Source organism: Protopterus annectens, chromosome 8.part0 (assembly GCF_019279795.1).
Source record: "Protopterus annectens isolate FY-2018-M chromosome 8.part0, PAN1.0, whole genome shotgun sequence".
Lineage (NCBI taxonomy): Eukaryota > Metazoa > Chordata > Ceratodontiformes > Protopteridae > Protopterus > Protopterus annectens.
The window spans coordinates 1,083,997,761-1,084,021,801 of NC_056741.1; the positions used below are offsets into that span (position 1 = coordinate 1,083,997,761).

At 37.5% G+C, this 24,041-nt stretch overlaps 1 long non-coding RNA gene across 2 annotated transcripts in view; it reads right to left on the reverse strand.

The window, feature by feature from the left end:
• The window catches only part of LOC122809231, a 581,217-nt gene extending 558,754 nt beyond the window's left edge, over window positions 1-22,463 (reverse strand). For both annotated transcript variants that reach the window (XR_006365874.1, XR_006365873.1), the window contains exon 1: window positions 22,252-22,463. This is a non-coding gene — a long non-coding RNA (uncharacterized LOC122809231). The remainder of the gene's footprint in view (window positions 1-22,251) is intronic.
• Between the last annotated feature and the right edge of the window lie 1,578 nt (window positions 22,464-24,041).

Consider the following 24,041-nt stretch of genomic DNA (forward strand, 5'->3'; position numbering starts at 1 on the left):
CTAACCTCACAAAAAAAAAAAAACAGGATTTTTTTGCTTACACAGAGACCCATGGGACTGTAAAGATTCTGAACCTAAGAACCCACCCTCATGGAACAGCCGAAGTTCATTCAGGATCATAGAGGAACCAAACATACATGCACTGGAATGTGCAACCACTAATTCCACTAACACCCAGGCAAACCCGCTTAAGCCAAAACACTACACCCACCCTCACAACCACAAAGGGACAGAAAATGACAAGAAGGACCTAGTGAAATGTAAAGCTTATTACTTGTGGACACCACCCAAGATTCAAACTCAGGTCTGGAACAACAGCACAAAACCACTCTCAGTATTGGAACTGGAAGTTTTAGGAAAAGGTACGAATTTCATTCCACACAAAAGGGACCATCTGGTAAACACCATTATAGATATGAAACTCTTCATAAGGAAGCTGAATATTAAAGTACTTTTCCAGGACAAGTATAGTAAAAAGAGGACAATTTTCTCAGACCCAACCAGACACAAGTAAGAAAGTGGAAAAAGCCATAGTGATTTTTGTTCACCCATGGACCCAACCTTTAATGCTTACAAAGCTAAATGTGAGATGGACATTGTAGAAATATTTAAAGGGAATGTAAGTGGAAAACAATGTCATAATATTAATAAAGAGAAAATGACAACACTATTGGCTCTGTTCAGGTATATAGACTGGGAGCATTACTCTAGCTCCAACACCCTAGCTCAAAGGTTCCTAGAATTTATAAACGCAAATGCTATGGAACAACTTGTTACCACTCCTACAAGAGGGGAAAACATACTGGACCTGATCATCACCAACATGGGGACTCTATGCTCCAGACCAGAAGTGTATCCCTCACTGGTAAGATCAGACCATAAACTAATCTCACTGGATATTCACATCCCGACTCCACCCCCTACCCAGAAAACCACAGTGAAAAACTTCTCTAAAGCAAATTTCACATTCCTCAAAACCGAGGTGGAATCCTTCAAAGCCCCTGGGCCTGTGGAAAATACGGCCCAGACCGCAGAATCCTTTATAAACGCATTCTGTGAACACCTTCAGGAATGCATGGATTATGCAATCCCAAATAAAACCAAGAAACAATCCTCCAAAGGCAGACATCCTGTCTGGTGGACCCCAGCCATAAACAAACTATACAATAGAAGGAGGAAGCTACTACATGACAGAGCAAAATCCCAAAAAGGGAAGGCATCTCTGATCAGTGTTAGCAAAAAACTACGGGCACTCATAAAATCGTCTAAGGCCAGCTTCGAGAGAAAAATTGCACAGGACACTAAGGATAACCACAAGGCTTTCTTTAGTTATGTTAGGAACCTGGGTGTGAATTCCCAGATATGCTCAGAAGTAGTCCAAAATGACAAAAAATACACCGAACCCACAGACATTGCCAACATCCTAGCTGACAGGTTCAGCGCAAAGACCGCCCCCCACCAAAGGGCAAATATCTATCCCAGCAGAGTGCTGCCCCTGACATCTCAGATGCTCAGGTAAGAGCCGCCCTCTCCAAAGCAAAAACACAGCATCAATGGGACCAGACAGTGTCCCGGGCTGCATCCTACATGAACTCCAAGAAGAGCTAAACCCAAACATAAAACTACTGTTCAATCTCAGCCTTACCACAGGATATGTACCCAAAGAGTGGCGTACAGCAACAGTGGTCCCTCTCCACAAAGGTGGTGCCTCAACGGATCCTGGAAACTATCGCCCCATAAGCCTGACTAGCTTGGTCTGCAAAGCTATGGAAAGGATCATCATGGACCTCATAAAAAAAGATATTGGGGACATACAGACACTGGATCCTACCCATTTCGGCTTTGTTAAGGGCGGATCCTGCCTCTTAAACCTGGTCGATTTCTTTGAAACAGTCACCAAGGCCATTGATGAGGGGAAGGTGGTCCACACAGCCTACCTGGACCTCGCAAAAGCCTTCGATACATTACCCCACTCGGGCATTATAGATAAGCTCACCAGCTTAAATATAAACCCCTATGTCACTAGATGGGTTGCAAACTGGCTCAAGGACAGAACCCACATGGTTAGAATTGCTGGAGCCATGTCAGACTCCAAACCAGTTACAAGTGGTGTCCCACAAGGCTCAGTCCTGGGACATCTCCTGTTCGGTATATATTTCTAGGAGGTACAGGCCAACACGGAAGGACTGTGGCTGACCAAGTTCGCAGATGACTGCAAACTGGGCGCTATAATCGAGACTCCAGCCGACACAAGCATCCTCCAAAAGGGCCTCATAGAAACAGGCAACTGGTGCCAGAGCCATGGCATCAAGCTAAAAGCCAAAAAGTGTATAGTCATCCCCTTTGGCAAAAACAAAGTGCCCACAAATTACCACATAGGTGGTAATCCATTAAGTACAGAAGAAGTAATTAGGGACCAGGGGACCCAAGTTGATAGCATTTGACAACCACGTGGCCAAAGTGGTTAGAAAAACATTTTATATAGCCCACCTAATCATGAAGGGATTCACATCTAGATCAGGGGAGGTCATCGTGCCTCTTTACTCATCCCTCATCAGGCCCATAATTGAGTACAGTGCCCCTTTTGGGATGTACCTTACCAGACACCTGCAGCAACTGAAAAGACCCCAAAAGTACCTCACCAAGAGGATCAAAGGGCTCAAACAGATGCCATATGTTGCCCGGTTAAAGAAACTCCAGCTCTACTCAGTGGCATACCGCCTGCTCAGAGGCGATCTGTACCTGACGTATAAAGCCATGTCCAACCCGGAATTAATGGACATGCTGCACCTCAGAAAATCCAAATCCCATCGAGCTACGCGCTCAAGAGACTTGAACCTCAGCACTGAAATAAATAGGACATGCTGGAGGGAAAGATTCATAACCCAGAGGCTCCCTTCACTCTGGAATAAAATCCCAGTCCATGTTAGGCAGAGTCCCTCATTGACTCTCTTCAAGAGGAATCTTGATGAGTGGATGGGGGATCGTAGGTTTACCCCGGGTATCACTTCTGTGTCACAGTTAGACAGAGGCACAGTATACTAACTTCGAAAAAGGGCATAGCAAAATTAAATTAAAATGGGTGGCGAAAGCCAAACACACTCTGGCTAGGCTTATAAATGCCCTAGGGCAGATAGCCTAGTATGAACCTATGATCCTATGAACCTATGAAAAGTAGATGAGTTATGAAGACTGACAAGGGAGGGGCCATTAAGGTCACAAACACCATCCTCTTATAACAACAATATTGGCCGCATGGCATGTTAAGACAACAGCACCTTGTACCAGAAAATAGATGTAGCCTATATGAGAAATTTTAACAGTTCCCCGGCCAAAGATACCATGCTTTTTTGGAATCCCCAAGCCCACCAAAAGCCTCACAACCTCACCTAGTCCATTAGTTGCCAGTGGGTCTTCATTTCCAAAATGTTTTCGACTTAACTGGACGTCACAATAAAACTACTTACTGCTAGCACCAAGTCTTTTATCCTTGACAGTTTTAATTTCTTAAAGAAAATTAAGGACATCAGTCCCTATAAAGGCATGGTTCTAGTAACCATCAGTTTTGAAGCTCTTTATATAGTACTACTTCACCATTACTGAATAAAAGCAGTGGAGGAAGCAGTTACTTGCAGAACAGGGGCTCTGCCAGGCAAGCTAGGACTTGCATCAAAGCTTTTACAGACCCTATCAGATAATAACTACTTCAGATTTAACAACCAAGTATACAAGGAGACCATGAGTATTGCCTAGAGGGTCACCCTGGTCTCCAGCCTGGCTGATGTAGCCTTAGCTAAATGGAAAGAGGAGACTATATACAATTCTAAATTCCAAAGCCACATTGGATGTTATATTTATTTTATGAATTACATTTTTATTATTTGAAATAGTAATGAGCAGAAACTTCAGGAACCCTTCAATTACATATGCAGCTCTGTGAACTTCTTTAAATTTAGGATTAGTTATAGCAAAGAGAAAGTCAATATCCTGAACCTGACCATCATTAAATTAAGGCAAATGTGCTCCCTCCCTACAAAATTATACATAAAATCTACCAGGATTAATATGCTCCTACATTCACCTGCTCATTACCAAATATAGATGGCAAGGCTATCTGCAGAAATTAATGACTTCATTGTGGGCATTTATGATCTCAAAAGGTACTTCCTCATGAGTGGCTGCAAAGTAAATGTGCTCAACAGCATACTAGACCAAATAATCACCTTAAAACAAATAGACAACTAGGCCATCTTGTAACACCCCAATAGACTGAAGTATGACTTCAGAAGCCTCTGCACAGACCCCCCAAGAATGAAATCCTAAAACATAAGAAGGCCATCACCTTCACCTAGGATCATCTGGTGATGAGAAAAACTATACAGGACAACTCTCTCATTGTTGAAAGCAACAAACAAATAAGCAAAATACTAGAAACCAGCCACAGCTTTGTTTTTAAGAAAGGAAAAGGTGTCAGGAACAACCCTAAAACCAAAGTAGTAATAAGCAAGACAAATGAGAAAGGCACCCTGCAATGCAGAGCCCAGAACTGCAATTTTTTCAAATACTTTAGTGGACCAGATCATTACCGCTGTTCCAGCAGAGATAAAAAATTCTACAGCAAGAATAGGTCTGACTGTAACACCAAAGTGGTCATATACAGTGATAAATATTCCAAATGTCCCACGTTCTATATTGTAAAGAAAGTGAGCAAGCTTAAGATTTGAATTCCCCTGCATCTATCTGACATTAACCACTATTAGAAGTACCCTGGCCAAACACAACCTAGAAAAAGGGTGCAGTACATTATCTTTTCATGTACTGGATCCTGTTAACAAGACAGAGCTCAATAGAAACAAAAAGAAAAACACTTTTAGAAAAAAAAAGAGAGCTTGAGTGGCAGATGCACTTAAATTTCTGTATTGAACCAGAGTTCAATACCAGTTGCTCCATTATAAGCATCTTATGACTGAAACATGTGAATTATAACCTACTTTATTATAGTAATCACAAGATGAACAACTTGAGTGCAGCCATACCTCCCTCACAGTATCACAGATGTCAGCTGGATCAGTTTACTCCTTGAAAATTCCACCAAGCCCTTCTTCACAGCAGCCAGTTACAGTATCACCATCCAGACATCACCCCCCCCCCACCCCTGATGGCTTTTAATTAGCTTGGCAGTGGCACAATCCTCCCTTTTCACACTAAGATGTTCAGGGAGGAGAAGGCAACTGAGAATTCAAGGATAATAAGAGTCACAATTCATCCAGGAAAACCAGACCAAAGCTTATGGAAATGGCCATGAGCAAACATTGACCATCTCCACGACCCCACCTTCCAAACCAGGACAGACTTCCATTTATCGAGCACTGGTCCAGTCTGAGCTGACGTCTTGCACCATACTTGTCTGTTTACACTGGTGTTAAGCACCATTACAAACCACTAGGACATTTACTACTTTTGACTTTTTTCCTTATATTTACTGCACTTTTTGTTTTTGTCAATGTCTTTTATTTCTTTAGTGTTTTTTTCATTTCCTGATTACTTAATTAAATAGGGATTCTTTTGCTGGCTTTACAAAACATCTTTTAAAATATAAATACCCTCAACCACTGTGATCACTTGAAAATGTGGTCTAAATTAAAAAGATCTGAGGAAGCTCATTGGTTGTAAGCGAAAGTGCTTTTCAAGTTAGTACAATGGGGGTGGGGGTATTTAAGGTTCTATCCATATAAAAAAGGTTTTGCTTCAGTCTTATATGATGCCAGCACTAGGAAAAGACCTGGCAGGGTTTCTAAAAATTATTTATAACCCTTAGGATTCTCTGGCTTTGGTTGGCCAAACCATTAGCAATTTTTTCTAATGTTCTGATTTTGCAGACAATTTCCAAAATGTTTAAAGCCTGTTCATATATTGTTGGTGTTTAAAACTATGATGGTAATTCATCTGTGACAAATGTGAAGGTATATGAAACAAGAGGAACAAGGAACAGCAGTTGGTTTTGTCCTTTCTGTGCAAATAAATAAATTCTATCCCCACCAACCACAAACCTGCAAATCAGATACTTCCATGCAAATAAGGTGATTCAATCCCCAACAACCACAACCCTCCCACTCAAATACACCCCATAGTATCTTGTCCAGTCAGGTCTACTGCCATTCCCATGGCCCTTGCTGCAAAATTCAAATGTCCTGTTTAAAAGATATGATCTGATTAAGTGTATTTTATGACAAAAGTGCTTGTCCTACTGGGAAATAAATGATCAAGGAATCTTTAACATATATATCTATATGTCTGTATATATGCATATACATATATCTATATATATCTATCTATCTATATATATATATATATATATATATATATATATATATATATATATATATATATATATATATATATATTTAGGTCCCCTTCAGAATTTCGAAGCTTAAAACTTCGAATTTCATATGATCGAAGACCATATGATTGAAGTTTTAAAACTTCGAAATTCTGAATGGAGATGGCATACAGCATGGAATGGGAGATTTTCCTTTTCCTCGCTGCAGTGTGATCTCGGAATTGGTATATTTAAGTAGCGGGGGCAGTGGGGGCCCTGCAAAAACATGTTTTTTGTTTTGTTGACTGTTTTTTTAGGGGGGGGTACAGAATTTTGAGATTCCAAGATCTTGAGGTTCTGAGTTCGATATTTTGAACCTCGGGATTTTGGTATTTTGAAACTCTGAAGTGAACCTATATATATATATATATATATATATATATATATATATATATATATGTGTGTGTATATACTTCTAACCACCATAATTTCAGAATCCTGAAGACCAAATTACTGAGACCAGAATGTTGAAATCTCACAATACTGAAACTTTAAAATACCAACTCCAAAAATATTGAAAGTTCAGAATACCAAGTATGATAACACTGAAATTTAAAGTGCTGATATCGGAATACCAATATTACTGTAGGAAAACCTTAGTGTTCACAAATGAGGTATGTCTCTTTAAATTTGTATAGGAAGTATGTGAGAAAATATGGTGAACGTTTCGTACACTCCCAGCAGTAATGGAAGTGTGTACCTTACAATAAGGTAAGAAAAAGGTTTATGCCTTTTTCCCCACTCTAGTGCGATTCCAGAACTGTTATATATAGTTGGGGGTATGGGGGTGTAGCCACCCACTTAGCTGGGTTCTGGGTAGAAGCAAGGTAAGTGAGTAGTTATTTAATTTTTGACAGAGTTCTTTGTTGTTTTTGGAAGTATACAGTGTTGTTTTTGTATAGTACTGCATTGGTATTTTGGTATAGGGGGTTGTATGTAAGGTTTGCGCATTTGTATTCAGTATTATAGGCATCAGTGTTTTAAAGTTTCAGTATTTCAGCATTCCGGGCTTGGTATTTTGGTCTTCGGAATTCTGAAATTACAGTATTTAAAAGTAGATCCATATATACATATATATATATATATATATATATATATATATATCTATATATTTATATATCTATATATATATATATATATATATATATATATATAGATATATATACATATATATATATATATATATATATATATATATATATATACATAAGCAGTAATCCATGTATATACATATATATATATATATATATATATATATATATATATATATATATATATATATATATATAAGCAGTAATCCATGACTGGGTGTGTGTATCCCAGGATCCGCCCACTGTTGCTGTGGTTTGATCATGAGGGTGAAACACGAGTGATCAAACAAAATCAATCTGTGAGAAATCCTGGGATACCCACACCCAGGAATGGATTATTGCCATTATACAATAAAATTATTTGCTTACCTTTCTTAAATAATTTGATTGCATAATGGCACTTTAGTGTTCCTCCACTTCCTCTACTTCATAGTGATGTACTGTGCATGTGTGACATATCCATCTACACACTTGCATAGTACATTAGTACGATGCAGTAAGGTAGTTGAGGATTGCTTTATATTTTTCATAGTGTGCGGTGAAAAACAAAGATATTACAAGGGATGTGCCAAAACATGTGAGGAAAATCAGTGGTGTTCTACAAAACTGAGAGAAATAGTAACCAGCAGTACAATCAGTGGTACTGTTGGTAAATATACTTATCTATTTACAGTTTTGCAGAACATCCCTTGTATTTCTGTTATTGAACACTGTGTCTCCTAAATATCTTTTAGATAGCATTAAGGAACATATTCCAATAGAAAGACATCCACCGAAGAAAACTTAAGCAGCTGGACTTCTTTCTTTTGGGATATGCTCAATTTGCAATGGGCAGGCTGAATGAGTGTCCAATCAGTGTGCAATGTTTGGAATACTAATGACCTTTTATTGTATAAATAAATGGTACAAATCCACAAGGTAGTGGTATGTATACAAATGTATGTCAGCGTGAACTGTTTGGTGGTCACTGTGCTATACCCCATGTGTGCAGCAGGATAGAAAAATTAGTAAGTTATACATTTAAGAATTCTAACATAGGTTTATTAAAAATGTAGTCTTTTAGATATGCTTGAGGTTTTCAGTATCAGAGATAAATGTCTCTACACACTGCAGTCAGTCTGAATGGGCTCTGGGATAGAAAGGTCATTATAATTAGAGCTATTAATATTAGTAAGTTTCATGGAAGTGTAGACAATGTGAAGCATTGTTTATAACTCTGCAGTCACTGTGTATGACAACTGTAATTGACCCTTTTGTATGTGTTACATGTTAAGGCACTGGTTTAATAAGTTTTTAACTAGTGGTATTAGTTGTAAGCCATGTGGCATACATAACTGGGGCATCTTGGATTAGTAATTTCTCATTAGAAATATTTGATGACTTGTCAGCAAGTGCTAATTTTAAAGTATTGACGGAGGACTTCAGTAACAATTCAACAGATAAATGCCCAGTGGAAGCATAGGGAGTAGTTCCATACTGCCTTAGGAAACATGGAGCTGTTGTTTCCAGTGTACATACTTGGTAGGGATAGTCTTAGAAATTTTCCCATTCTCTTTATAACATTCACTGCAATTCCACTGGATTGTGGCAATAATGACGTGATTGTATTCTGCTTTTATATATATATATATATATATATATATATATATATATATATACACACACACACACACACACACACACACACACACACACACACACACACACACATGCACATATGTCATATAGTTTGCATACTCACTAAACTTTTGATCATCAAATGGAAGCTTATTTTTTGCCTTCAGTATTAGGGACATGACACATTGATGGCTCATAATTAAACAAAACTGTTTCTGAATGAGAAAAGCTTTGCAGACTGTAATTTGGTGAAAGATTGCTGCTACTGTCAGATGTGTGTACCTTGCCAAACGCTACTGTGAAAGGGCTATGTCCCTTTACCCAAAGGTTCATGAGAGTTAAATATATTATAAAGGAATCCACAATGGTTACAATCCCCCCAAAGTAGGTTCATAGATTCACAGGTAGCTACTAGGTTATTGGCCCTAGGGCCTATATAAGTCTAGCCAAAAAGGTACCCTGGCTTTCGCCACCCAAGAAAATTATTTTCCTGTGCCCCTGTCGAGCAGCGCCCCAGAGGTGATCCCTAGGTTGAATTTTCTTTTCCCATCCAATCATCATGATTTTTCTTGAAGAGTGCTAATGAGGAGCTTTGTTTGATATAGATAGGTAGTTTGTTCCAGAGTATGGGAAGTCACTGGGACACAAATCTATCCCTCCAGCATGTTCTGTTTATTATGGTGACAAGGTTTAGGTCCCTAGTGCATGTAGCTTGGAGTGATTGGGATTTCTCTAAGTGGAGCATGTCCAACAGCTCTGGGTTTGACATAGCTTTGTATGTTAGGCAGAGATCGCCTCTGAGTAGGCGATATGCGACGGAGTAAAGCTGGAGTTTTTTGAGACGGTCTGCTTAGGGCATCTGTTTGAGGCCAGTAATCCTCTTTGTGAGGTATTTCTGCAGCCTTTCCCATTGTTGTAGATGTCTTGTGAGGTACATATCAAAAGGGGCATTGTACTCTATAATGCGTCTAATGAGTGACGAGTACAGGGGAACAATGACCTCTTTTTTCCTGGATGAGAAACCTTTTGTGATGAGGTGTGCCACATAGAAGGATTTCCTGACTACTGTGGAGAAGTGATTATCAAAGGAGAGACTACTGTCCACCTGTGTCCCAAGGTCTCTTATCACACTTTTGGTGTTAAGTAGACTACCACCTATGTGGTAGCTCATGGGTACAGAGTTTTTACCAAAGGGGATGACAATGCACTTTTTGGCACTGAGCTTGAGGCCATGACTTTGACACCAGGCATCTGTCTCAGTGAGGCCCTTTTGTAGGCTGTCCACATTGTTCGGAGTTTCGATTATGGCTCCTAGTTTGCAGTCATCTGCGAACTTCGTTAGCCAAAGACCTTCTGTGTTAGCCTGTACTTCAGAAAAGTAGATACCAAACAGGAGAGGACCCATGACTGAACCCTGTGGTACTCCACTTCTCACTGGTCAGAAGACAGATTTAGCGTCTGCTACTTTCACAGTGTGGGTTCTGTCAGTGAGCCAGTTGGCAACCCATCTTGTGACTTAGGGATTTATACCTAGTTTAGTGAGTTTATCTATAATACCAGAGTGGGAGATGGTGTCAAAAGCCTTGGTGAGATCTAGATAGGCTGTATGAACCACCTTAACCTTGTCTACAGCTTTGGTGACTGCTTCAAAGAAATCTATAGGAGACATGATCTGCCTTTTACAAATCCAAACTGGGTGGGCTCCAGAGTTTGGAGATTATTGATGTCTTTGTTTATAAGTTCCATGATGATACGTTCCATGGCCTTGCAGACCAGGCTCGTTAGGCTAATGGAGCAGTAGTTCCTGGGGTCTGTGGTAGCTCCCCCTTTGTGGAGTGGGATAACCGTCGCTATGCACCATTCAGTGGGCACAAATACAGAGGTGAGGCTATGATTGAACATGGTGCTTAAGTGGGGTGCCAGTTCATTCTGTAGTTCATGTAGAACACAGCCTGGGATGTTGTCAGGTCCCATGGATGCTGTGTTCCTGGCTTTGGAGTGTGTGTTTTTTTTACCTGTGCAGCAATGATTACAGGAACTTTGCATTCTTCTGGTATAGAGATGGACCCTTTAGGGGTGAGAGAGGGGTAAAGTTAACAATGAACCTATCTGCCAGGATGTTGGCAATATCAGTTGGTTCTGTATATTTAGTGCCATTGTGTTGTAACTGAGAGCAGATCTGAGTGTTGCCATTGAGATTCTTGACATAGCTATAGAATGCTTTGTGGCTGTCTTTAGAATCAGTGGTGATTTTGTTTTTGTAACTAGCTTTGGATGATTTTATGAGGGATCTCAGCTTTTTACTGAAGCTGACCAGGGAGTTCCTCCAATCATGGGATTTTACTCTTTTATTGCAACAGTTTCTTTCTTCTGTTGTAGAGTTTGTTTATGGCAGGGGACCACCATACTGGCTTCCTTTTTTGCAGGATAGCATCTTGGTTCTGTTAGGGAAAGCATGATCCATGCACTTGTGTAAGTGCTGATAAAGTGCATTTGTGTAGGATTCAGCAGTCATACCTCTATTGTCCATCTGCATGGGTGTCGTGAAGTTTGCCACTTCTGTCTTAAGAAGCGTGGAGTTGGCTTTGGAGACATTTTTTATGGTGGTTTCACTAATGGGGGGTGGGGGTGGGATGTGGATGTCTAGGGTGATTAGCTTGTGGTCGGATCTGACCAATGAGGAATTGACCTCTGGCGTGGAACACCAGTCGCCCATGTTGGTAATGACCAGGTCTAGGATATTTCTGCCCTTGGTGGGGGTGTGGATAAGTTGATCCAAGGCGTTGGAATTTATGAATTCCAGAAAACGTTTAGCAAAAGGCTTGGTACATGAGTAGTTTTCCCAGTTAATGGTGGAGTAGTTGAAATCGCCCATTATGTGGGTGTTGGGTTGTACCCTAATATTTTCCAGTGTATCAAGAAATGAGGAGTGGGAATCCTGGGGCATGGTGGGGGATCTGTAGCAAGTTACAATTCGGATTGCAGTCTTGCCTAGAGTTAGTTGCACTTGGATATTCTCGGATGCATTAAGCTGAGCAACTAGCCTGGAGGTGTGGATATCCTTAATGAATGTGGACATGTCTCCACCTTTAGTGTTTCGGTCCAGGTTAGGTGGCCGAATGGTGTGGTATGAATTATAGCCTGGTAATGCAGGGGTGCTCTCTTGAGCCTTGAACCAGGTCCCTGTCACTGCACAGATGCCAATGTTCTCTATTTTAAGGAGTGCCTTGAGTGAATGCATTTTGAGGTTTAGACTTCTAGCACTGAGTAGCATTACCCTCCAATTTTACTTGCTTGTACCTGTTACGGTGGTGAATTTGTCATTTAACCTTGCCTAAAAAGGCACTATAGGGGTGGCAAAAGCCTTAGGCAGTATCTGGAATCTAAGTAGTGTGGGGAGGTTTGCCCTACAGAAAATATTAATAGTATATAGTGGCTATATTAGTATTAATAGTAAATATTCCCCAAATCTAATTGAACTGCATAAACCTGGCCATCCACCAGGCAAACGTCTAATGTCCTTCTCAATAGCACACCATTGGAATTCCCTCCCATCTCTCATCTGCACCACCAGCAGCCTCTCTTCATTCAAAACCTTACTTCACATACACCTAACTTCACCATGGGAATGCTCTTGCTCCCATCCCATATAATCTCCCTACACTATAGCTGTTCTCTATAAGCTATAATTCATAATAGCCTCCCATTGTTTTGTACCCCTAATAAACTCTAGGAATTAACATAACTCTTAGAATGGTACAATTCAGTAGCCAAGAAGTTAACTGCATGAATTAGCATAACTGTTAAAAATTTTAGACTGTTTCTGTTTTTGCATTGTGCTAATATGTTAAACTGTTGAAAACTTTGACTGTTTGTAAATATTACTCTTATTGCATTGTACTAATATGTGCACTCTACTATGTGTTTTTCTATTTGTTTAATTTTGCTTCATTTGTACACATTATATTTCTCTAATAACTTACTCTTATGTTAAATCTGTAATTTGTAATTTTCTGGAACTTTTCTCCCCAGGACTCCATTGAAAACTGGTCCTCGTGGCCCAATGGACTATCTTGGCAAACAATTATAAATAAATAAATAAAAGTGTTTTAATTAAATTGGTCCTAGTAGCACTATTTTTATATAACCTAAATAGTCACTCAAACACAGATGTATCAGTCCTTTAACAGACAGTGAGCTCAGGGCGCTGTAGTCACATGGAATTTTTTGATAGATTTTTTCTGTAAATGGACCATGAGCTCATGCTGCTGCTGTCATGTGGAAGTCTTTGATATAAGCTTTTCTTTCTTCCGTGTCTTGTGTGCGAAAATGTCTGCGGTAGTGTGATTTTTGTTATTATAATATGTATTCCTTGACAAAAGCCAAACACTTTATTCAAAACTGTTCTTTATCCATTTGCTAAAGATGAATTAACAGGTGCCACAAAAGGCTAGCTTTTGTAGTTATTCAGTGGGACGGGAAGACATTTTGCTGATACCAGAAATCCATAATTGTATACAGTTAATGCATAGCATACTGAAGTTGGCAACACAGACATAGTTAGCAGTTCTGTGTTTCTGATTAGAATATTGGCTTGATTTGTAAGATAGTTATGAAACAGTGTTTCATTTTGTGCAAAAGAGCTGCCTGGCAATTCATAAGGTCACTTCCTAGTTCAGAAAACCACATATTTTCTTTTTTCTCAGTATCGTTTCTTTTTTATGGCTAACATCCTCAAATGCCATTTCTAATATTTTCTTTTAAATAATGCTGGCTTAATTAGACAGACCTTTTAAAAATAAATTGCCATCAGAAAACCATATGATGTCATTCTTACAGTTTGTTTCTTGAAATTAAGTTTGTAAAGTGTCAAAGTGTGACAAATGCTGTGTTAATTTAAAGCTTATTTACTCCTAGATTCACAAGCCCACATAATGCTTCTTCAGCATCTTTTGTGATGTGCTGATACAGGTTGTTTTACAGAAATGTGCATTGTATCTTCCTCTACCTTTTTAATACATAATAGTAAAATTATCTGCAGTCAGTTTCCACCCCTCATTCCTACATGGTAATTTGAATGTGGGATTATTACAAGTAATTTCATGTGGTATGTGAATGAGTGTCTGTACAAGTAAAAGTGAAATTGTTTGCTAATAAGAATGACGCCAAATGTTTATTTCTCTGTTTGAGAATATTTATGTTCAGCATTAATAAAGGCATGGTTGGCTCAGGCATGCTCCATGGGTATATACGTAAATTGCATAAAGTTTTTCTATTCTTGTAGTCTTCATTAACTTCTGTTTCTTTTGGTGCGTCAGAAGATGCCATGGCTATTTCTGTGTTAAGGCATTGGTTTAGCTTTATTTAGTATTTCTTGCTAGGACTGGATCCAGAGCCTGTGTATTGTTTTCTTAGTGAGTGATATTAGATATAGATAATAAATACATTAGCTAGTGATATTAGAGGTTCTGTTATTGTAGTAAAGTATGTAAAAACATGGAACAGTAATTACCCATTCCAAGTAGCTTTTGACAGCTCTGAAATCTGTTTGTGGTGCAGGTTGGTAAACAGCAGTTATTTTTGGCCCAGGAGAAGAACTGTCTTGGCAGTCTATAAACTCAGAAAGCTCATGCCTTGGTTAGTAAATTCATAATTCTGCTTAATGTCTGTCCACTCTCATCTAAATGTTTGAATTATGCTTAAAATGTCTGTTAATAATCTTTTTAAGGATCGTGCTATATATTATTTTCTGTGTTGCAATATTTTAAATTTCTGTACGTGGAGTATGTTTTTGAAATGTTTTATATGTCTGTATGTGGAGCTTTTTCCTGGGCCTCTGCTGAAAATGTGTTCTGTTGATCCAGTTGTACTATCCCAGTAAACAAATGTCAAATAAACAGATAAATTATGATATCATCACTTAAATTTCTAGAACTGGTATGCACTTCAGGACTGGGTACTTTACATTTCTGTAACACATCTGCTGAATTTTATCAAAGGTTATTCTCTTTTACTTTCTTAGTCAAAGATGTATTGTAAAAATAATATAATGACTGAGTGCAGTTAGCTACATTTATGTCTTTACATGGAGGATACTGCACTGTCATTTAAAATCACAATTATTGCAAGTTACTGTTGGTGTTTTGAAATATTCACTTGCTGTACAGCCTGGTGTTAGGCAGCATTTATTTTACTCAGACAGGGTGCATTATTTTAGAAATATGTGTCAATAGACAAGACCCCAGGTACAGCACCATTTGTCTTAATAAAGTCAGCATCTTCTAGTTGTTTAACTTCTGTTTCCGATTTAGTTCAAATATAAAATAATACATTTCTTTGTGGCTGACAGAGTGTTTTATTTCTGACTTTACCTGGTAAATGCTAAACTTGGCAAATTCAGACATATCAAAATGTTATTGTAAAAAGTTATCTGAGGATGCATTAGTGGAAGCATCACTTAAGTCTTTTATGATTTCTAGATAAGCTGCTGTACAAAAAATGAAGAGACTTGCCATTATCTAACAGTGCGATATATTCTACTTCGTTAATAGCTGATCTGATAGAAAGATGTTTCAGAAAACTACCAATGAAAGCAACAGGCTGTTCAAAGCTATAAAAAATTGCAGTTTTAAAATGTAAACCAGTTTTGTTTAAAAGAGCATTCCAAACGATTGGTCATTAATATCATTTGCAATAGCACCATAATCAATGTACAAATCTGCATATCTTACACTTTGTAAATATTTGTGGGCAAAGTTTATCATTAAACAGATGCCCAATCCAATTCAAAGCTATGCACATGTTTTGAATCTGTACAAGTAGTTATATCATATGGAACTGTTACTTCTGATCAGTGTTATGTAGTATACACTCTGGACATGAAAGTAAATAGGTAAATCATTCAAAGGCAATGTAAAATATTTTTATAATGTTCCTTAACTGAATGATATTTTCAGCATGTCACAAATCTTTAGCATTGAGCTGGACACTAACTTGTTTGAAATCTGCACTCCATGATTTTTCACAGTTATAGCATGGTTAAATATTATGCTTGGGAGTTAACAGGATATTATTACAAGAATTTACTTTAAGTGGATTATTATACTGAAATGTCTTAGCAGCATTTATGATGGGAGATATCTTTTTTTTTTTTTTGCCTGTAATCCAAAATTAAGAAGCTCCTAATACATTGCTGCATATGACCGATTTTGTGGTGGCATTACCAAATCCCTAAGCATGTTATTTCCTTGCTTTGTTGAGGTACATTTGTGTATTAATAGGCTTTTGTCATACTAAAGTCCTAATGCTATCAGAATTCTAAGCCTAGTGCAGTAGATATTCAAAGTTTCATTTGCATCTCATATTGTTTTTTCTAAACACACTAGTCACACTTGTCAAACTCCTCTGGTTAACTGCAAAATAAGTAAATAACTTGTTTGTAAGCATTTGTTAGTATCATGTATGAAATGCTATAAATATCATGCACCCTTTTACCAGATTAAATAATATATCTTCTTTCAGCTTTTCCTGGTTAGGGGTCACCACAGCGGATCACCTGTCTGCTCATGATTGGCAGTAGAGTTTTACGGTGTTGAGTTGCCAGCCCGGCACCCAACCTTCCACAGATGGCACACACACTCACACCTAGGGCCAATTTGGAGTGTCCAATCCACCTACAGAATGTCTTTGGGAAGAAACCAGAGGAAACACACACGACCACAGGGAGGACATGCAGACTCCACACAGAAGGCACCCCAGCCAAGGATCGAACCAGGGAACCTCTTGCTGTGAGGTGACAATGCTAACCACTGCACTATTACCAGATTAAATAATAAGTAATATTTGTCTCAAGTAATATTTGCAGCTCTGGGTTACTTCATATGTGTGTTTTGTAACCGTATGATCTAGTTTGACAGTGTTTCATTTTACTTAATGAACTTATGAGTGTCTCTGCATCATGAAGTGAATATAACTTAAGCCTTATCTGTCACTGTACTGTTTTCATTCAATGAACATGCAAACTTTCAGGTAACACAACACTTGGACAGTCTCTCTCTCTTCTAAATATTTAATTTAAACAACTGTTCTGTGGTGAATGCAAATTAAAACACTAAACTTAGTAAAACAAAATGTACTATTGCAGAAATCTCTTCTGTTTGTTATTGTAACTTAGTAAGTAAACAAGCAGTAAATTATACAAATACTGATGCACCATAAAAATAAAACAAAGTGTATCAACCATAGATACTGTGTATACAGAGAAAGTATATATATATATATATATATATATATATATATAAAGATGAAAGTAAACATATAACTATACACACAACAATCACTATATAAAAATATTTGATAGCTAATAATATATATTGTGCAACATTTATATATATATAATTTTGATATATATATATATATATATATATTCTTTGTAAATTTTATATTCTTGAAAGTCTATGGTTTGCATATGAATTGAATGCTTTTATATGAATGGTTATGATATGGACATAAATGTCTTTATGAATTTGTGATTTCACTTTAAATTGATGCATCAAGACAGAGTGAGTTGATGCAATATATTTAAATGAATTGTGACCACTTTGTTCTTTATGGTCTGATGAAGCTCCATGTGAAAGCGCTTACCAATTTTAACAAATACATTTATTTTTTTGTATGCTTGGACTTTTGTGCTGCTTGCCTGATTCGTGACTGCCCTTGTATATATTATTAGTTTTTTCATTTTATTTTGGACAGTTCCATATTTGTCCTTTGCGGCGCGATATTTAGTTTTTTTTTTTTTTTTTTTTGTTCACTTATAGTATCTAAAATGTTTTTTAGTTACAAAATAAAAGCTGACCAAATTCAAAAAACATGCATTGCTGAGTTCAGAGAGTAGCTTTACATAGTAACTAAAATGTTTACTTACTTTTTGGCACCAATGTGAAGCACCAATTATTACAAAATTCCTAGAGGGACTTTTCATGGGCATGCACAGCTTATGCCGCTGGGGTACTACCAACCTTTAGGAAGAATGCACTGTTGGCTGAAATACCAGTCAGTTGTCTTGCTATGACTTCTGTATAGCTGATTCTCTGGAGTATTAGAGATAATAATGCAACTTGCTGATATATATTACCATCACGTGACATGATGCCCATTTGTTTCTTATGTGAGTAGCCTACAGCAGCATGTTCAGGGTTTAGATCACAGAGACTGCCAGTGGTATTGCGTTTCACTTGGCTGATGGATAATATTCTCTGCAAACACTTTTTTTCTTTGTTTTCTTTCTTCAGTCTTCATGTATCCACTGCCATGTTAACACTTTACTTCCGTATCTCACTTTCTAATAACCGTAGTCTGTTCAGTAGTGTAATATACATGAATGAGTGGCATGTCAGTTATTTCACATTCTGAACTGGTGTTGCATATATGGTCAAAAACATGGATTTTATGCTGCTATATACATCAGTTTAACAGTTTTTAGTATTTTGATATTCCAAAGAACAAGTTCAACCATCTGTGATTAAGTTTGTTTGAAGGATGGGTAGAAAGAAAAATACTTGCTTGGTGTTTTTACTTTTTTTTTAATTTGTTTGGTCCCCTCAAACCTCATTTTTAACAGCCCAGTCCCCAAGACAAGACATGCTAGGTCTACCAGTCCTCCTCCTTCTAACCCTACTCCCAGATGTACTTCATTATTGCTGGAGCCAGTAATAGATCTTAAGGGTATAATGTGGACTCAGTCACCTGTGCTTCCTTATTTATTTTTTTTTATTGTATATGCCCTACCCACCCTTTCACTGGCCCCCACACTCATTATTTATGTTTGAGGGCAGCTCCCCTTTTTGGACCATGCCTTTGCTTAGGGAGTATCATCAACAAGCACCCCCCCCCCCAGGGTGGGCTTGCCCATCCCTCCCTGCAGCTCCGACAATCACCCGAGCCACTTATTGAACCTGTGTCTGCTGAGATGTAGGCAGGGCTTTGTCCCTTTATGCCACCAGAATGGCTATGGTATATTTTTCTACTTTGATATTCTAAAGAAGTTCAGTCTTGCATGCGGATGATAGTATGAAGGATGGGAAGAAAAAAACAGTTACTTGCTCACTAAATGAAAGTAGAATGACAGTTATATTTCATACTAACAATATCACATATGTCCCTTACAATGGGCTACCAGAGGACTTTTTTTTTAGATTGTAATATAGATTTTGATTCACTGATTCATAAACTGTTAAATATGAATTGTGACAAGAAATGAGCATTTAATGATTATAAGAAGCTGTTTTTAATTTTGAGATGGAATGCCAGTAAAAGAAAGAAAACATGATTCCTGCTCACTGTGCAGCTTTGCATTTGTAGACCATGTACATTTTGTAAAAACTTGCCACCAGCAGACATTTTATACATGAAGTATTGCATTTTTATATGTGAAACCCTTTTCTCATTTTCACAGTATAGTTTATTTTAGCTTCATAGGTGATTAGTAGACATGATGCAGAAGGCCATTCATTAACATAGCCCAATATCTCAGTTGCGCCAGAGCACTGCCAGGTTAAATTACTTGCACAGAGTCACTCAGCACGCCAAGAGATTGCAGAGAGAATCAAATTCTGCACTACAAGCAGCATCTCTTTACCAGCTCATAGCCTTAGTCCTTCTTGCTAGCTGCCAGGTTTTCCCTTTTACATTGTTGAACAGTCTACTGCAACAACTTGTGGTATCACTGCATGTGTGACTTCCATGAATACATGGGTATCCACACCCTGGATTTCCCACTTGATACGTGCTGTGCACTGCTTAGTGCATGAAAGGAATATAGGTGTCACATGAAAGAGAAGTTCAAATGATGCTGTTATGCTGCTCAGGATCTGTGCAACAAACCTGATGTCTGCTAGTTGGAGCAACTTTCACTGTGTCTCTGCTTCTTAAAATAATACCTTTATTGATAATTATAATGTGCAACCATATTTTTTAACCTCATCATCTTCCCTGACCGACTTCTTGTATTTTGCTGGATCCTTTTGACTAGGTCCTTCCATTCTCTTTTCTTAATTTCTGTGCATCTATATTGCCAACAGAGAGGTTTCTGCAAAGTATGATTCCTCCATTGATGGTTTAACAAAGGCAGCTTTCTTTGTAAAGGAAATACTATCATCTGCTTCTGGTGTAGCAGGAGTTGAATGATAGAAGTAATTTTTGTTTCTCACCATGATGATGGAAGTCTAGGCAGGAATGAGATCTTGGTCGTTTCTTGTTTCTGGGGGCTAGGATTAATTTTATAATGAATACTTATATGTAAACTATATCTTTTCATTATTGAGATAATTATTGTTGAAGATTGCCACAACTTGTTTATATAACAATGTATGGTCTTCCTGTCAGTCATGCTGTACAGTGAAGTTTCTAAGTTTTGCCATCATGTTTTATTCGTTTCAGTTCCCCTATATAGATATCAAAATCACTTATAGGATGAATTCATGACAAAGTCGGTTGGCTTTATGAGCCATTGAATCACCGTGTTGCTTTGTTTAATCAAGCGATTTATGTATAGGATATAAAATATTTTATCATGTAATGGCTAATCATCCTCTAAGCATCTTTGCCATTGTGTGGAAATAATGCAGTATATATTTCATTTAGGCATTCTTGGCTTGAACAAATGGAACCCTTTCTTTTCTAGTTTACTGCATGTTTATAGAAATGTTTCATATTAAAAAAGAAGACTATATTATCTGCATGTTGAAATTGTTAAATAGTAGAAAAATAAATAAATATTGTGATTTATGGTGCAGTATATACATTCTTCTTGGGACACTGTGGTGCACAGGGAATTCTGGCAAGTTGTTTGCCACCTTAGAAGAGGGAAATAGTTTGCAGCGGTAGATGAAAACAGACCAGTCAGCTCACAGCTGGAAAAGCCAATACATTTACAATCAATTTAGTACTGCAAGAAAAGAAGAGAGTCAGTAGTTCTTTTTAATTTAGAGTTTTAGTCTCTGTATGAGCTTTTTCTTTTTCTGTAGCTGCTTGCTTTGTTGGAGTGATGCCACCATCTGTACAGTTCTCATAGCCATGAGCATTGAAATGGTGTTAAATAGCACTGTCTAGGCAAGGAGGCAGTATTCTGCCAAACCCTGCTATTCAGAAGCATCCAGAATGCTTTGTGAGTAACCAAACAGGCAGAAATGCAGATCTACTGGCCAGTCAAACTAGTGGATGACAGGCATTTATCGGAAGGTATCATCAGAGATAAAACATAGCATAAGAAAATATATGTAATTCATTTCACTGAATTACAACCCAGTGTTATACTTTGTTAATTTTGATGTGTAATACAAAAGAAATGACTGAGAAAGTGATAGATCTAAAAACAGGTACAGTTTTTACTATGCTGCTATGGGGTTAATATCCGCCATTTTGTATAGCAGTTTAGTTTCCTCTGGAGATAAAAAATGGTGTCAGCCTTTGAGCATTTGTACGGTTAATGATAGCAGTAATAAAAACTCCGCAGTGCAGCTTCTGTCTTTTTCTTTCTGATAATAAAAACTGAATAAAAGAAGAAAATAATATGCTCTGACTAGATACACATATCAGGACTCTATTATATGAAGAATGGTAAAAAAAAGTGCATAGTTTTATGATCTGTCAGCATGCAAACATAAAGTAAAACAAATGTGCTTGGAACTTCAACACAGGAAGCCTTTGTTATGAACGTTAATTGCCTCGTATGCAGGTCGACTACTCATTGTCATTTCACAGCTGTAGAAGAATACTTTTCAACAGTTTTTTAGTTATAGTCATAATAACACACACAACATATAGTACAGTAGTTTATAGCTACTTCTAGCATTATCGTTCTACAATTTCATCATCTGTCTCTCGTTTGCCAAACATATTTTTATTGTCTTTACAAAAACACTGCAGGCTGAGACAAAGTAGCAAACAACTTAAGTGAACGTGAAAGCTATGAAGAATATGTAGCAAATGACATATCTTTGCATGATGTTCTATACAGTGCTCACAGTTTAGCCGTAACTACAGAGAAAAGGAAACTAAAAATAAAAATAGAAATAAATATTGAATGGTGACAGACAGCAGACGGAGCTCTTTGCATCACCAAAATTATAAGGTGACACTGACAGGATCTAACTAATCTATTACCTTACAAATTCCTCACTTTGGTTCTTCAGATTTTCATTTTCATTTCATACTGACGCCAGTCTGTGTTGTCGATACCCTTTTATGTGATGAACGTCCTTGCCATTGCTCCTGTTATCCTGTCCTCCCAGCCCACTTCCACATTTCCTCCATGACTGTCAGACTCCCACTGCTTGCCTTTCCATCCGGCTTGGTGCCTCTTTTCTTTTAGTGCTTTCTGCACCTTACCACTCTTTCTCTGCTGCCACATAGGCATCCACCTGTTTTCCCTGAGTCATCATCATCATCTTTTCTCACTACAGCGTAGTAAAACTTTGGGACTATATTCAGAGTCCACATCTCTTAATCCTGATTGATGATTTGTACCTATAATTTTATTCCAAATAATAGCAGATGGCATGTAGTCTGTTACAAGAAAGAATGGTGCTCCATACAAATACAAGTGGAAGCATTTCACAGGTGAAATTATACCTAAACCTTGTTTCAAAACATACATTTCAGTATGTGTAAGAGGATAACTTGCTTAGGCAATTTAACTTTTCTTTGCATCCATGGATTTGCATGACTAACATCAAATCTTTCTAGAATTGCATCTACGGTACGTTATGTTTCTTTTGATGAGTCAAACCACACTATGCCAGTTTCTGCATTGTATTATTACTTGAACCTTGGTCAGGAATTTTTGATATGTTTGATTTCATTGCCTGAGTAGAGACTTACTGACACCTGATCTTAGATGTTCTGTTATTCAGGTAAAGCAATGTCTACCAGACATCTGCAAGAGTATTTGGGAGCATCACATTATTTCAAGCACTTTTTATTGCATGTGAGACTCCTGAAATGCGTAGTCAGCTTTACCATTTCTTACAATCTCAAATTGCCAGGACCATTCCGGTCAAATTATTCCATAAATTAGGTGTTTGTAGTGGATTGAGCATCATACGGTTTCCTTACTGTTGTGTAATCATAAATTTCGTATAACAAAAGTTAGGGGGCTTGGAGGCAGTAACCTACCAAATATGGAGATGCAGGATTGCAGCCCATAAAAATACTTTGCTACATTTATTTTATTTATTTATTTTATTTTCAGACATGCTGTGTTTTGTTCAGTATTGTGTTTAGTAGGTTTGTTTTTACTTTTATAAGTCTGTGTGGTATAGCAAAGTTAAACATTTACATTCATTTGTTTATTTTAGTTTTTTAAGGCGACTGTGTTTTCTTATGGTTTAATATGTGCAATTGCATTCACACAAGCGTTATGCTCGTAGTGTTACTGGGAACCAATAATAGACCCAACAGTGTGGCATAGTGTAAGTCTAGATTTTGGGAGGTTGTATGAGTTGTTCATGTTCATTTCCATAGTTATAATCTTATACATTTCTTTGTTTATTAGAATATATGACATATGAATAAGTAAATAGTCATGCCTCGTAGGATTCTCATAGCTATGTAGGATTTTTGTGAGAACTTGGTTAACTTGCTGAACATCAGTTACAGTTTTAGGGCTTCATAAAATACCATATTTAGAGAATATAGTCCTGCAAAATACAAACATTGGCTTATTAAATTCACAAATGCATTCTTCAAGTCAGTCTGCACTCAATTATTGAAACACTATCTTCATGATAATGCCATTATCTTTTTGGAACCTTTAATACATTATAACATGTTACCATCACTAAATTTCCTCTAAAGTTTGCTGTTGTACACTTTGGAACATTTTGACTATTAACTTAATTCCAAAGTTTAATATCTACTATTCTTTAGCCTAAAATGTGTTGTAATTAACATAA